The sequence below is a fragment of the Heterodontus francisci genome, chromosome 3 (assembly GCF_036365525.1).
Source record: "Heterodontus francisci isolate sHetFra1 chromosome 3, sHetFra1.hap1, whole genome shotgun sequence".
In the NCBI taxonomy this organism is placed as follows: domain Eukaryota; kingdom Metazoa; phylum Chordata; class Chondrichthyes; order Heterodontiformes; family Heterodontidae; genus Heterodontus; species Heterodontus francisci.
The window spans coordinates 62,292,642-62,309,608 of NC_090373.1; positions in this window are offsets into that span (position 1 = coordinate 62,292,642).

Genomic DNA, 16,967 nt, shown 5'->3' on the forward strand with positions numbered 1-16,967 from the left:
TTTCTGGTTCCTTCCAGGCTGGAGCTCGAGATATTAGCAACTTATAGCAGTTTTCTGTTCACTGTTGCATAAAGGTCACTCTTTTCCATTTATTTGAATGCTAACTACATTTCATTCTGTCTTCTCGGAGAGAAGCAGGCAAAGCGAGCATGAGGCTTTGCAGTACAGAGAAGGTTTACTAGACTAATACCTGGAATGGGCGGGCTGTCTTATGAGGAAAGATTGGACAGGCTAGGCTTGTATCCGTTGGAATTTAGAAGAGTAAGAGGCGACTTGATTGAAACATACAGGATCCTGAGGCGTCTTGTCAGGGTGGATGTGGAAAGAATGTTTTCTCTTGTGGGAGTACCTCGAACTCGGGGTCACTGTTTAAAAATAAAGTGTCGCCCACTTAAGACGGAGATGAGGAGAAATTCTTTCTCTGAGGGTCGTGAGTCTTTGGAATTCTCTTCCTCAAAAGGTGGTGGAAGCAGAGTCTTTAAATATTTTTAAAGCAGAGTTAGATAGATTCTTGATAAGCAAGAGGGTGGAAGGTAAGTGGGAGTAGGTGAAAATGTGGCGTAATCAGTTCAGCCATGAACTTATGGAATGGCGGAGCAGGTTCGAGGGGCCGAGTGGCCTACTCCTAATTTGTATGTTCATACAATTGCAGGCTTCCCATGTTGTAGAGTGCCAATGACTGGGCACAAATTGCTTTGCGGGTGCTGCATGCCAATTCTACCATATACCACAAAAACGGGATTCCAGCTGGTTTGTGCCCATAGGCAAAGAGTCACCCAGTATCCTGGCAGCAGTCATGATGCCTTGTTTTTCTGGCAGTCTGCTGTGCCCACAGTATTTAAGCCAACACGGTCAACCACCACAGCAGTCTGAGATTCCATTATAGCACTCCGATTTCTGGTGGAAGCTGTTTGTGCTGCAACGGAAGCTACCGACCATCAGATGCTACATCGTGGTTGGGTGCACAAGTGTGCTAATCGAGCTGGCCACCACTTCCATGCTAGAAAGGATGGGCTCCAAGCTCTCTGCAAAGCCTTGTACCAAGTTGATACCAAACTCTTCCGTGCTCCTTGACATTGTTCAAAGTATTTCTGGCAGGCCTCTTAATGCATCAAAAGCTTGTGGTTATGCATACCTACCAGCAGCCTTCTGTACACTACCCCACTGAAGTGCTCATCTGAGTCCTTTGCAGCAGAACTCATGCAATCTCGCCCTCTGGTGAGCTGGCACCTGAGCTGTCTTTTTCCCTTGTCCTGACTGCAGGCCACTTGTGCGCAGTGTCTTATCTATTTTCTATGCACAGCGCCAGTAACTGAGCTGGTGGCTGCGAGTGTGAAATTAATTGACGGTGCTGTGTCTTCATCATCACTGTCTCATGGCTGTTCTTTACTGCCTGGCCAGGTTGTACTACTTGGGCATCTGAAAGGAGAAAGGCTCAAGGGTAAGGTTGTTTGGAGAGGGGGGGCAAAGTAAGACGTGCATGCTTGCAACAGTTGCAGCTTGTAAATCAGAAAAGTGTGGGATAAGGGAGAAGTGGGATGTGAGAAGGAGGATAGGAGCATACCATCATCTTTAGCGGTTTCAGTTCTGCTGGCCATGGCCTCAGCCATGGGTGGGGGTGGGGGCAGGGGCAGGCATGATATGCAGGCATGCCTGAACCTCTCCAGTTAGCTTCTGCGGCCTCTGATTGTACATCAGCTTGTCCTGCACGAGAGTGGAAAGTGTGTCCGAGTGTCCCGCAATCTGTTTGGCTAATGTAACTGTTATGGTTGGATAGGTGGAATTATGTGCAAACTGAGAGATGTGGGTGTAAGGCTTGCAGTAGTGCTAAGTGTGGGAGGGTGAGGTGAAGCATATGAATGTCAGGTATACTGTACGTAGTACTCTAGCTGTGGTCTAATAGTGTGTTATACAGTTCTTGCCGCCTTGACCATTTTTTCCACCTTCAGGGATCTGTGCAGTTCTGGTCATTGCATTACAGGAAGAATGTGGTCGTACTAGAGGAGAGTCCAGCACTTGAGTGCAAAAGACGAAGCTGAAGAATTTGCAACCATCTTCAGCCAGCGGTGCTGAGTGGATGATCCATCTTGACCTTGTCCAGTGCTCTCCACCATCATAGAAGCCAGTGTTCAGCCAATGCAATTCATTCTAGGTAATATCAAGAAATGGCTGAATGCACTGGATACTGCAAAAGCTCTGAGCCCCGGCCTGCATTCTAGAAATACTCATATCTCCAGCCAAACTGTTCTCCGACAGCTACAACATTGGCATCCATCTGACAAATTGGATAATTGCCCAGGTATGTCCATGCAAGACGAATGAAATCGGGCCAATTACCAGCCCATCAGTCTACTCTCAATCATCGACAAAGTGATGGAAGGTGTCATGGCCAGTGTTAACAAGTGGCACTTGCTCAGCAATAACCTGCTCACTGAAGATAATATATGTAACAATGTTAATTTAAATAAAATAATAATTGCTATGCAATATCATTTTGCTTAGGAATCCATACAGGTAACCAGTTAGAGAGCTTACTTTCTGAATTGACAGATTCTCAAATGCACAAAAAAATTAGCACCTCCTGTCCATTCAGCAGACAAAAACAGACCATCTCTTTCAATAAAATCTAATATTTATTTTAATACAACACTGGCTAAAACATAATAAAGCAGATATCACACTACTGCATTGCAAGAGCTGTGCTTTATGATAAATAATTCAAATTTCATTCTAGCTCACTCAGAGTAATAGATATTTAAAGATCAAGAGCACTCATGAATGAACCCTTTTTATCCACCACTATAATCCTTGGTAATACTTTGACAATTCTGCTTTAAGCACTTATCAACAAGTGGTTGTTGGCAATTAACTGCTGTGCCGGCCTTGTGGAATTTTTATCTGTAACAAAGTGATTCAAATAGTTTTGGAAAGAATTACATCAATAACCGTTATTAATGAGCACAAAGGGTTGTCGGGTAAAATGAGACTAGATACAAATCAGTACGTAGCTTAATTTCACAGTAATGTGAATATACAGAACAGCTGTTCTGATTGGATTTAACTAGTTCCATCTAGTATAATAATACAAAACAATGAGTATGCTACAGTACCCCATAATCAGTGGTCATCAAACATGACTCAAATAACATGACTTTGCCCCACCAGCATTTCTGACCTTTTCATATTGGTAGGACCTGACTGCTTCATAACTTTCTGTTGCATAAACCTGACTGACTGGGGATAATGCTGACCTAATGCACCCAGTGGAAAACTGACAGGCATAGATTGGTCTCTCATTTTCTTCCCCACTTGAATTTACTCTCCATTGAAGCCAAAATTACCCCCAAAGTGTCTGTATTTCTGCTTTAACTTCCTATGTTTATAGCTAAAAAGGATCAAAGATTTTCCAATAGGATGGGTGTGTGATAATTTCTGAGTGCCAGGACTGGCTTATTATTTACAGTCTATGTATAAACAATATCAAAGGGAGCTCATTAGCATCTTGACTACTTTTGGTCTTGCAGCCTTTTTTTTGAACTTGTGTGCGTACACTATAGTTTAAAATGCAACTCAAAGGTAATGCTTTTTCAAAATCTGTGCGGACAATTGGAGGATGCAGAAGCTTGATAAATAACATTAAATATAGGAAGAGAAATAGTAATATTCAGCATGTGACTCCAAGTGCAGAAATTATGACATGTATATGCTGTCCATGTCCTAACTCATACCAAGTCCTGTTCACCCATCACCCCTGTGCTCACTAACCAACATTGGCTTCCTGTTAAGCAACGCTTCACTTTAAAAAAAAAATTGCATCCTTGTTTTCAAATCCCTCCATGGTCTTGCCCCTCTCTATCTTTGTAATCTCCTCAAGAATCACAACTTTCCAGTTTATCTGTGCTCCACTAATTCTGGCCTCTTAAGCATCCCCGATTTTCATAGATCCACCACTGAAGGCCGTGCCTTCAGCTGTCAAGGCCTTAAGCTCTAGAATTCCCTCCCTACACCTCTCTGCTTCTCTATCTCTCTTTCCTCCTTTAAGACACTCCTTAAAACCTATCTCTTTGACCATCTGCCCTAATATCACTTTATATGACTCAGATCAAATTTTGCTTTATAATGCTCCTGTGAAGCGCCTTGAAATGTTTTATTATGTTAGAGGCGCTTTATAAATACAAGTTGTTGTTGCTATAAACAAGTGCAAAATACATTATAGGAATAGGTGAAGGAAGAAAGGGATGAACAGATGGGGATGGGTTGGAAGAAGGTGGAGTAGGGGAGAGGGCAACAGAGTAGTCCTTTTTCCTGGGTAATTTAAAATCACATCGTTACATTTAAAATTTTGCTCCCAGTTCCTCCACATGTGCATGTGTACAGGCTCCCTTTGTGTAGTCTGACATTTCTTCACACTCTGCTGCAATGGTGACATTGATGTACTCCAATTGCTGCAGCAGATACAATAGAATTCGATGTATGTTATATGGAAAGTACCTTTTGAGGTCCATTTTCACAGAGATTTTAAAAATAACTTGCACTTTAACTTGCAGTCCATATCCTAATGCAAAATGTCCAAGAAAATTCCAATACAGCTTAAAGCTGAGGATTTGGGTAGAAATGTCTGTCTAAAGTGTCTAATGATGCTAAAGTGGCTTTGCAGAATCAAGCGTTAAAATCAGGCAGGCACACAAAGAAACAGAATGGTGACTACTTTTAAAGCTGTCATCTTGCCATGATCTCTAATATCAATTGTACAAGTAATGAAGTAATATTTCGAACTAAAGATAACAATAAATTCTAAAGAGCAGTGAGAGACTGAGGCAGCGAAGTAAAATGCAAGGAACAATGATCAAGAGAACCAGAGATCACTGGGAGATCTAGAGTTGCAGACTTAATCCTTTGACCCCTAGTTAAACTTGAGATGTAAGTAAGAATATTCTAATGCACAGTACAAAACTAAAGGATCTTTTGTCCCACTGCAATGCAAACAAAAGGAAATGGACCAGACATTTATGGATCAGTACAATGATAGAGCATGCTGTTTATAAATGGGCTGTATGGAGACTTTTCTTCATGCACTCAGGTCCTGTATGTTATTTTTTATTTAATTATTTAATATGTTATCCTTGAAAATTTGAGTGGAATGTATTTGAACACACATTTAACCACAGAATAATTCATAGTCATCTCAGATTGGTTGCAAATCTTTAAACAGAATGTTTATTTCTAGTATTCTGAAGAGTACATAGTACAAAGAATCTGATTAGAACTATTTTTCTGGTTCAGAAAGTTTGTAATAAGATTCTACCATCATCACGGTGCTGTGAAGGAGCTGCTCCTTCTTTGTGAAGCAGCCATTTTAGAGGCATTCTAACAAGGGAAATGCGACCATGCATTTAGTCTGATTCATTTGTATGGCAACATACGTAATAGGAACAGATGTGATTCGTCTACTGCTTTACCCAGCATTGTACTTGAACTTCGAAGCCAACAGGACACAGAGTACAATACCCAGTATTCTTTAAAAAAACTTAAATCAAACAAACTTAGATGACAGTAAAACCAAAGGACAATTTCTTTAGATAAACCTAGTTCTAGCATGAATCTTTGCCGCAGTGAAAGAAATAATGTCCCTGTTGAGGTGACAGCTGCCTTTTGGAGATTTTAAATTTATCACATGTTTGCATATGGAAGTGTTTTCATGCAAGAGTTATATGCATTATCCTGTCTGAAAACACAGACGCTGGTGAATGTTATATTCCTAACTCAACTGGCTTTATACCTGGAGGCTTCAAAATCTCCAAAGGTTAATAAACTCTGCTCACCCTTGACAGATAATAACTGACTGAAGAACAGCATCTGACATCTCAAAATTCACTGCACACATAAGAACAACCTCTGTAACTGGGTCATGGGTTTTGTACCATGACCAGAAATGTTTCAGCCAGAAAAGCAATGTTGCAGGACTGATACAGTAAATTCTACAGTTTAAAACCACTGTGTAGAGGAAAATTGCTGCAGAATTCTCATTGTTGCACTGAGTGGAGTCTCTCTAACGTACCTTATGCTTGAGTTTTATGCTTTAAATTGCTGGTTAAAAGCAACCTGAGAGCTGAAATCTGTACACAGTCCCCTTTTTAGTGACATTGTGTTGTCAAATAGAAAGCTGTAGACGTTCCAACCCATTTCATGATCTGATTGAAGACGGGACTCAGCATAAAATGTTAGCTCCCTGGATCCTTAGAACCAACAGTTTGGTAGCCTAAAGCATTACAGTGTTACAGTACCCTCACTTAGGCTCCAGGATTATCTGGCAAAGCAGTAGGATAATACACCCAATTAATATCAATGGATTAATTTGTTTTGCATTTAAACCAGACATTGGAACTCCCATGGATTATACTTAGTGACACACGTGGTTACTGTAGGAATGTAATAATTTTCAGTGTCATTGCTGAAATGTTTCCTTGGTTTTAAATGTCTGATCTTTAAAGTGCTGTAATTCTGGAAGGCATCTGCTGACTAGGTGTAGCACAAAAAAGATAGTGCTGTAAAGCTAAGGATTATCAGCATTTATCGGCAAAGTATTGAAGGGAGGGAACAGAAAATTCATTGCATGCTTTCATCTGAACATTTGCATCATTAAAATAACAGACTGTTGATTTTATCATATTCAGAGGAGAATCACCTTTTCACTTTTGTTTCTCCTCGGTTTTCTGCTTGACAAAATAAATCGAGGCCACATTGTCTAGCCTTCTATGTATTTGTTACATAAATTATCCAGCCTGTCTATAATAGTTACATACTTATTTTAGTCTTTTTTTGGTATTTTACACATGACCTCTTTTATTAATACTTGCCAGTGAGTATATTTTACAAACAAACCATTGAACACCTACTTCCAGTTTTAAGCATTGAAATAATGAAATGCACGAAAACCTATATTATTATTAGAGCATTTTTGGCCTCCCAAGTACCCTCCTGCATTAACTACAAATGAACCAAATCTCCACTGCCTGTTGTCCTATCCTGGACTAAATATTACTCCTTTACCAACCTCCTTTGCTTTTCTGTTCCTCAATGCACCAAATTCAAAGGACTGGATTTTGTGCTGGAGATGGGGCTCCCAGCCAAAAAGGAACCCCACCTCTGCCTTTTTGTGTCCCCACCACCCCCACCCCGAGAGCAATCCTCTGGTTTTTTTGAATCAAAGCTTTAGAGCTGCTGGCCAATGAGAGGGCTGGCAGCTCAGCAGTATCAACAGCGCCAATGGGAGCGATGGCTACTGCTGGTACTGCAGAGGCCTCAGACCCAGGCCCCAGTGGTGGAACCTTGGAACTGAGGTAGGTGAGGCAAGATCGCCAGGACCAGCCGGAAGGCCCTGGTGGTGTGTGGGGGTGGGATGGTTGGTTGTGCAGTCCAGTGGGAGGGTGGAACCTGGTAAGATCCCAGTGACGGTGGGAAGAGACTCTTAATTGGCTGTTAATAGGCCACTTAAGGACCTCAGTTGGCCTCTGGGCGGGAAGGCCATCGTCAGCCTATCCCACCCTTGGGAAGATCACAGGGAGGCGACAGACCTTTCACACCCCCTGCCACCCATCTCGATACTACTTGCCCCCCCCGCCTCAGGGGCCTCCCAAAATCCCAGCCAAAGTCTTTGTTCTCATCTCTGTGTCCTTATGAGGCTCCATCTTTCCCCACTTCTATAACCTTCTGTAGACTTGCATGTCAGTACATGCCCTTCACTCTCCTGACTGTGGCTTCTTTCACAACCCCCTCTCTCTGCTTCACCTTTGGATAGCCATCAGCTATCCTGGCCCCATACTGTGAAATATACTCTCAAAGACTCCCCAACTGTCTATGTCTTTGGCCATGCCCTCAGTCAGCTTCCCTAACTCTTCTCCCAGTGTCGTTAAATATTCAATATTGCCTCTGTGAATTCTTTGTGATGTTTTATTGTGTTGAAGTTACAAATTGTCCTAAATTTCAGGCTTTATTTTTCTAAATTTGAGTGAAAAAATCAGATGAAATTAATCAATACATGCTTCCTAGGATCATGTTCAAAGTGTTTATGATCAGAAAACTTCGTATGGAACAAATAATATGTTAATAAGCAATGAATGGTTCTAACCAGTGCAATGTTAAAAGGAGTCGATATGCATCATTAGCTGTGTCCTCAGTGCCTCCTCCTGCTCCATGGAACTTCATTCAACTGTTTGTATGCAATGCAGCCAACTGAAGGCATGCTCTACATTGATGCTGCCTGTTGCTAGTAAAGGAAGATGAAGTGCTTCCTGTGCCAAACAGGGAAAACCACTTTGTGCATCACATCAGAAGTGCAGCATGCTGAAGTAACCAGATGTAACCCTAATTTGTGGATTCATGCTTCAGAGATAATTATCGGATTTAATTGGGCTTCATCTTAAAATCAAAAGGGTTAATTATTATTTTGGCTTACTTATTTTAGGTGGCCATCTGTGTTCCTGATTTCACGTTCATAAAATGTGTTGCAAAGAACATAGCAACATTTTAGCTTTTGCCAGAGATATAAATTGTCATTGAGATTAATAGATATCTGGTGAGCAATATACTAGAAGCACAAAAGTTTAACAAGCCTGCGATGCTTATAGACTGATTCATTATATGTCAAAAGCTAACTTGACCTATTCTAGAACCTGTACCCCTACAAAGTTCTCTAATTATGTCACAGAACAAGGTATGTTTTGGAAAGCCATCAACTTTATATTTGTTTGTGGCGGTAATGATGAATTGCTTTAGATCGAAGGGTAAGTTTGACAAATTTGAAATCCACTATGGACAGAAACTCTACATGGATGAATTTCCAGATTTCCAACATGTGCTCCCATTGGGTGAAGCTCCATACCAAGTGTGTATGCCTGTAAAATTTATCTTCTAGTGTATTGTTTAAAGCACCATGTATTAAAGGTGAGGGTCTTATGGTTCCTTTCGGCTTCTGGTAGCATCCACTTAGAATTTCAGCAGGGCTTTTCCGAACGCCTGCTGTAACACCAGTGGAAATTGTGGAAAGTTTTGGAGAAATGAAGTAAACAGCTATTTACTCCAGTTTGACTGAAGTTTCTGTTGATATTCTGAGGAAGTTATAGCGAGAGGTGAAGAGAACCCTTACAAAAATTCTACCTTCCATGTACTGATTTCACACTGCAAAATATACATGTGTGACGTTTGTGACAGACACCCAGCTAGCAAACAGGGTTGGTCAGTCATAAAATCCTCCATGAAATTGCAACGTAGCATCTAATTTCATGTTGATTTAAATACAATTGAATCTTATTTAAGAATATAACAATTTAGAAATGATGAAAATAGTACTTTTGTCTGACATATGTCTTGCATATGTATCTTTTTATAATTGTGGTAAGACCTAAAATAGATTCTAAGTACTAGTCTGACTACTGTAATAGCTAATAGGAGATGCTTTGTCTGGATTAGAGTCCCAGAAAGTTTTGATCCCAAATTAGTTGACTTAAAGGTTCTCTTTGAAGCAGAAAGGGTATTTTAAATGGTAATTACAATATTCAGCTTTCCTGACAAGTGAATTGTTTGCAACTAGTGTGCGAGTAATGTTAGCAAGGATGGGCGAGTTAGCTGATGGATGCGTATGACTCTTTGTTCCCATAACCGCTAAACAAACTGAGATCCATTGTACAGTGTGGTTAAGGATTAGCATCACTGTCAAAAGCAAGATGTCATTGTTGCTTTGATACTTAAAGCAGTAAACTGATGGGCAATACTTTTTTCAAGGAACTTTTTTAAACTTCAAAGGAAAAACATGAAGAATGACATTTTTATTTTACAGCCCTTTTAAAATATTTTTAAACAACTGATTTTGTTTTAACTCACCGGTGGCCGACCAGCCAATCATGTCCATTGACTTCACTACTTTATTTTTTATTTAGAGATACAGCACTGAAACAGGCCCTTCGGCCCACCAAGTCTGTGCTGACCAAGAACCACCCATTTATACTAACCCTACAGTAATCCCATATTCCCTACCACCTACCTACACTAGGGGCAATTTACAATGGCCAATTTACCTATCAACCTGCAAGTCTTTGGCGGTAGGAGCAAACCAGAGCACCTGGCGAAAACCCATGCGGTCACAGGGAGAACTTGCAAACTCCGCACAGGCAGTACCCAGAATTGAACCCGGGTCACTGGAGCTGTGAGGCTGCGGTGCTAACCACTGTGCCACTGTACCATCCCAACTGTTTGAAGGCAAGTGCTGACACGTGGCATGAGCTTTTATCAAATTAAATTCAGTTAAAATAAATATGCTGCCATATTTCTTAATCAACTGGTCACAGATAAGGTTTCTCTAGGGTCTTATCCTTGAGTACTTATCTATTGTTAAGCAGTGTCATTGTAGAGGTAATCACTGCTTTTCTGGTGGTCCTTATATTAGACATGTTCTATGTTGTTACTGCAAAAAAGAGGAAATTTGATAGAGGTGTTCAAAATCATGAGGAAATTCCTCAGAGCAGATGGGGAGAAATTGTTCCCATTAGCTGAAGGATTCCAAACCAGAGGATACTGATTTAAAGTGATTGGCAAACGAAGCAACAGCAACATGAGGAAAAACTTTTTTACACAGCGAGTGCTTAGGATCTGGAATGCACTGCCTGAGAGTACGGTGGAGGCAGGTTCAGTCAAGGCCTTCAAAGGAGAACTCATAGAGTCATAGTTGTCCAGCATAGAAACAGGTACTTCGGCCCATCGCGTCCATGCCGACCATAATGCCTACCTATACTAATCCCACCTGCCTGCATTAATTCCATATCCCTCTATGCCTTGCTCATTCAAGTACCTGTCCAGATGCCTCTTAAATGTTGCTACTGTTCCTGCCTCCACCACCTCCTCAGGCTGCTCATTCCAGATACCCACTATTCTTTGTGTGAAAAATTTACCCCTTTGATCACCTTTAAACTTCCTCCCTCTCACCTTAAATCTATGCCCTCTAGTTTTAGTCACCCCTACCATGGGAAACAGACTCTGGCTATCTACCCTATCTATGCCTCTCATCATTTTATATACCTCTATCATGTCCCCTCTCAGCCTCCTTCGCTCCAGGGAAAACAGACCCAGCCTATCCAATCTCTCTTTATAACTCAAGCCCTCCAAACCAGGCAACATCCTTGTGAATCTTTTCTGCACCCTCTCTAGCTTAATCACATCTTTCCTGTAGTGCGGCGACCAGAACTGCACACAGTACTCCAAATGCGGCCTAACCAATGTTATGTACAACTGTAACATGACGTCCCAACTCTTGTACTCAATGCCTCAGCCGATGAAGGCAAGCATGCCATACGCCTTCTTCACCACCCTGTCTACCTGTGTTACCACTTTCAGGGAACTATGTACTTGCACCCCAAGGTCTCTCTGCTCAACAACACTCCCCAGGGCCCTGCCATTCACTGTATATGTCCTGCCCTGGTTTAACTTCCCAAAATGCATCACTTCGCACTTGTCTGCATTAAATTCCATTTGCCAATCCCTTGCCCACTTTCCCAGTTGAGCTATATCCTGTTGTAACCTTAGTCAACCTTCTTCACTGTCCACTATACCACCAATTTTGGTGTCATCTGCAAACTTACTAATCATGCCCCTACATTCACACCCAAGTCATTAATATATATGACAAATAACAGAGGGCCCAGCACCGATCCCTGCGGCACACCACTGGTCACCGGCCTCCAATCTGAAAAAAAACCCTCCACTACTACCCTCTGCCTCCTATCACCAAGCCAATTTTGATAAATATCAGAACAGAAAAAATTTACAGGGCTGTGGGGAAAGCGCAGGGGAGTTGGACGAGGTAAGTTGCTCCTGCAGAGAGCCAGCATGAAAAAAATGGGCTGAATGGCCTCCTTCTGTGCTAACCATTCTATGAGTCTATGTAATCATAACATTTTCTGGTACAGGGTGCCTTCAATTCAGTGAGCAAACCTTTCTATTTCCATTCCAATCAATGGAGCCGCTCCGTCAGGTACGCAAGCCACCTCTGTCACCTACATCAGTAGACTGGCTCATGATGTGAGTGGAGATCTAAAGTGCTTCGATTCCGTTAGAAGAAAAACATGAAAGTAAAACTTAAAGCATATGACCACAGTTCCCATCAACAGGTATTAAGGCAATTTTGGGAAGTAATTAGGCAGTAATTATGGATAGTCACCTCTGAACGATTAGAATCTATTTTCCCTTTTTCCCATTTGCATAGAGACAATAGTGCAAATTTAACAACCAAAAATTATCCATTTGACCTTTGTTAATGTTTGGGACATAGCTCCCACTGATGGTAATGTAGAAAATAGCATAGAAGGCCATACATTTACACTTCAGTGAGTTAGAACTGGGACAGGGCCCATGGTGTTATAATTGTTTGTTCATGATCGGTGGGAGGAATGGACTAGATTGGTTGAATGGATGATTTTGTTCCAAGAATTTTTCTATTCTATTGGACTTCATGTATTAACAAAATAAATTTATTAAAATAAACCGTTTATTCAGTCACATACATCAAATACTGAGGCAAAATTTTGTTAGGAGGGATGCAGAGAACTGCACAAGGCACCATCATGACCTCGAAAGATTGGTACAGGTGAGTATGGGATATAAAATAGGTACAAGACAAGAGCAGGAAGTGAGTTTATTCTTCTGAATAACATTGAATTTCCTTTCTGTAGTGATATATAATGTACTGAGTATGGAGGAGGGGAAGGCACATGATCAAGTTCTTAGGTTCTGAAAAATGAAGCTGATATTAAATGACATCATTTACTGTACAAAAAAATACAACTTGATATAATGTAGGCTAGTATTATTCCAGTAAAGCATTTCAGACCAAAACACATTTTCAGTTTGATATGAATTTTATGAAGTTTCTAAGCAACATTTACTTCCATGTCTTAGCAGCAATCTTTATAAAAATACTCATCCTCAGATGATACTGAGTCCCAAATCAGAATAATGAGATATGGCTTAATATTTAATCAATTGACTTATTTACATCTAAAACTATGGTTGGAAGAACACACCTTCTGAAGAGGAAAATGAAATTAATGAAGACGAAATGCAAAAAGCGGGTGTAGCTATACTGGCATCAGACATCTAAAGTCTAGGGGGGAAAATACAATTGGGAAAAGAATAAGTCAGGAAGACTTCATCTCAATTCCAGGATCCTCCATCACACTACATTATAAGATGATGAGGTTGTACCTAATTGCATCTGACAGCATGAAGTGATACATCAGCCAGCAGTTGTCCTCCACCCCTCTATTCTTCCTATAAGACAGCATTAGGTGATATGGAATATCTTGAGGGCTTAGGGCCTGAATCATCTTTTGATGTTCTGCAAATTTACCTGACACCAGCTCCATCAGCGGGTCACACGATGTTAGTCAGTGCTCCTTGACTGCTGATCAACAGTCCAAGATTGCTAAAGCACTCTCCAGTGCCATTAGATATGATTTTTCTCAGTGGTATTGGGAAGGTCAGGTGAGGAAATTTGGGTCAGTTCTCCCGCCCTTCCACAAATGCATGGGTAATAAATGCTGGCCTAGCCAGCGACGCTCACATCCCATGAATGAATAAAAAAAATGACAACATTGGTGATATGGAATATCTTGAGGGCTGAGGCCCCTAATCATTTTTTGTTATTATCAGCTCCATCACTGAATCAATGTTAATCAGTTTGAATCCCAAAGTATTTTCCAAGGCCAGGACCAGCAGTGGTAGAAGTACCCACCTGAAACAGGCAGGCACTGCATTTAATATATACTTGGGCATGTCCACCCTGTATGTCATGAATTACAGGATGACTAACGGAAAGAACTTCTAATTGTCATGGACCCTAAGGCTGTGAGAAAATGTTGGGACGGATTTTACAGTAGTAATGATGGTAAAATGATGGCGCATCAACACGAGCAGAATTTCTCACCCACAGCTGTTACAAAAATTTCTAAATTCACTTGTAACAGCCCTTCAAAACACTCCCACAGGGGATGCTGAGACCAAGTGGGCCCACATCAGAGACGCCATCTATGAGTCAGCTTTGACCACCTACGGCAAAAGTGCGAAGAGAAATGCAGACTGGTTTCAATCTCATAATGAAGAGCTGGAACCTGTCATAGCCGCTAAGCGCATTGCACTTTTGAACTACAAGAAAGCCCCCAGCGATTTAACATCCGCAGCACTTAAAGCAGCCAGAAGTACTGCACAAAGAACAGCTAGGCGTTGCGCAAACGACTACTGGCAACACCTATGCAGCCATATTCAGCTGGCCTCAGACACCGGAAACATCAGAGGAATGTATGATGGCATGAAGAGAGCTCTTGGGCCAACCATCAAGAAGATCACCCCCCTCAAATCTAAATCGGGGGACATAATCACTGACCAACGCAAACAGATGGACCGCTGGGTTGAGCACTACCTAGAACTGTACTCCAGGGAGAATGCTGTCACTGAGACTGCCCTCAATGCAGCCCAGCCTCTACCAGTCATGGATGAGCTGGACATACAGCCAACCAAATCGGAACTCAGTGATGCCATTGATTCCCTAGCCAGCGGAAAAGCCCCTGGGAAGGACAGCATTACCCCTGAAATAATCAAGAGTGCCAAGCCTGCTATACTCTCAGCACTACATGAACTGCTATGCCTGTGCTGGGACGAGGGAGCAGTACCCCAGGACATGCGCGATGCCAACATCATCACCCTCTATAAAAACAAAGGTGACCGCGGTGACTGCAACAACTACCGTGGAATCTCCCTGCTCAGCATAGTGGGGAAAGTCTTTGCTCGAGTCGCTCTGAACAGGCTTCAGAAGCTGGCCGAGCGCGTCTACCCTGAGGCACAGTGTGGCTTTCGTGCAGAGAGATCGACTATTGACATGCTGTTCTCCCTTCGTCAGATACAGGAGAAATGCCGTGAACAACAGATGCCCCTCTACATTGCTTTCATTGATCTCACCAAAGCCTTTGACCTCGTCAGCAGACGTGGTCTCTTCAGACTACTAGAAAAGATCGGATGTCCACCAAAGCTACTAAGTATCATCACCTCATTCCATGACAATATGAAAGGCACAATTCAACATGGTGGCTCCTCATCAGAGCCCTTTCCTATCCTGAGTGGTGTGAAACAGGGCTGTGTTCTCGCACCCACACTTTTTGGGATTTTCTTCTCCCTGCTGCTTTCACATGCGTTCAAATCCTCTGAAGAAGGAATTTTCCTCCACACAAGATCAGGGGGCAGGTTGTTCAACCTTGCCCGTCTAAGAGCGAAGTCCAAAGTACGGAAAGTCCTCATCAGACAACTCCTCTTTGCTGACGATGCTGCTTTAACATCTCACACTGAAGAATGCCTGCAGAGTCTCATCGACAGGTTTGCGTCTGCCTGCAATGAATTTGGCCTAACCATCAGCCTCAAGAAAACGAACATCATGGGGCAGGATGTCAGAAATGCTCCATCCATCAATATTGGCGACCACGCTCTGGAAGTGGTTCAAGAGTTCACCTACCTAGGCTCAACTATCACCAGTAACCTGTCTCTAGATGCAGAAATCAACAAGCGCATGGGTAAGGCTTCCACTGCTATGTTCAGACTGGCCAAGAGAGTGTGGGAAAATGGCGCACTGACACGGAACACAAAAGTCCGAGTGTATCAGGCCTGTGTCCTCAGTACCTTGCTCTACGGCAGCGAGGCCTGGACAACGTATGCCAGCCAAGAGCGACGTCTCAATTCATTCCATCTTCGCTGCCTTCGGAGAATACTTGGCATCAGGTGGCAGGACTATATCTCCAACACAGAAGTCCTTGAAGCGGCCAACATCCCCAGCTTATACACACTACTGAGTCAGCGGCGCTTGAGATGGCTTGGCCATGTGAGCCGCATGGAAGATGGCAGGATCCCCAAAGACACATTGTACAGCGAGCTCGCCACTGGTATCAGACCCACCGGCCGTCCATGTCTCCGTTATAAAGACGTCTGCAAACGCGACATGAAATCGTGTGACATTGATCACAAGTCGTGGGAGTCAGTTGCCAGCATTCGCCAGAGCTGGCGGGCAGCCATAAAGACAGGGCTAAATTGTGGCGAGTCGAAGAGACTTAGTAGTTGGCAGGAAAAAAGACAGAGGCGCAAGGGGAGAGCCAACTGTGCAACAGCCCCAACAAACAAATTTCTCTGCAGCACCTGTGGAAGAGCCTGTCACTCCAGAATTGGCCTTTATAGCCACTCCAGGCGCTGCTTCACAAACCACTGACCACCTCCAGGCGCGTATCCATTGTCTCTCGAGATAAGGAGGCCCAAAAGATTGATGGTAAAAGTGTCGGTCTTTGCCATCATTACTCCTTTGAAATGGACAGCAACTTCCAGCACACGTCACAGTTAAATGCAGAAAACCAGAAGTCGCTGTCAGTAATTCTGTGCTTCTCCAGAGGGTGCACTTTTGAAATGCTCTCTACGCCTCCCATCCCTTGGGCTGGATTTTACCAGCTCTCGAGGGATGGGCTCGGAGACAGGGGTGCCTGTAAAATGGCACTCTGTGGCTCGTGGAGAGGCCTCCTGGTGGCCATGGTAAACCCTGGGGCAACCCCCCCCCCCCCCCCTTCCCATCATCACACCCTAACCCTCACTGGGGCCTGCCTGACTAACCCCAGCAATCCCCAGAGCCCACGTGCTGGTTACGAGGAAGCCTGCTCCCATGGTGTCCTCTCAGCTAGGTGGCGTCCAAGCAGTGGCCACCACTTCCTGTAGCACTGCTGAGCTGCTGGCCCTCTGATTGGGCGATGCTCTTGGAGGTGAGCTCTCATTCTTTAAGGGAATGGGAACCCTGATGGCAACTAATAAGTTGCAGGAAGGCCGAAAAATGAGGCCCGGTGCTCCCACAAATGACCAAGGTGGGGTTGCCCTGGCCTTTGGGCACGTTGTCAGGGCCC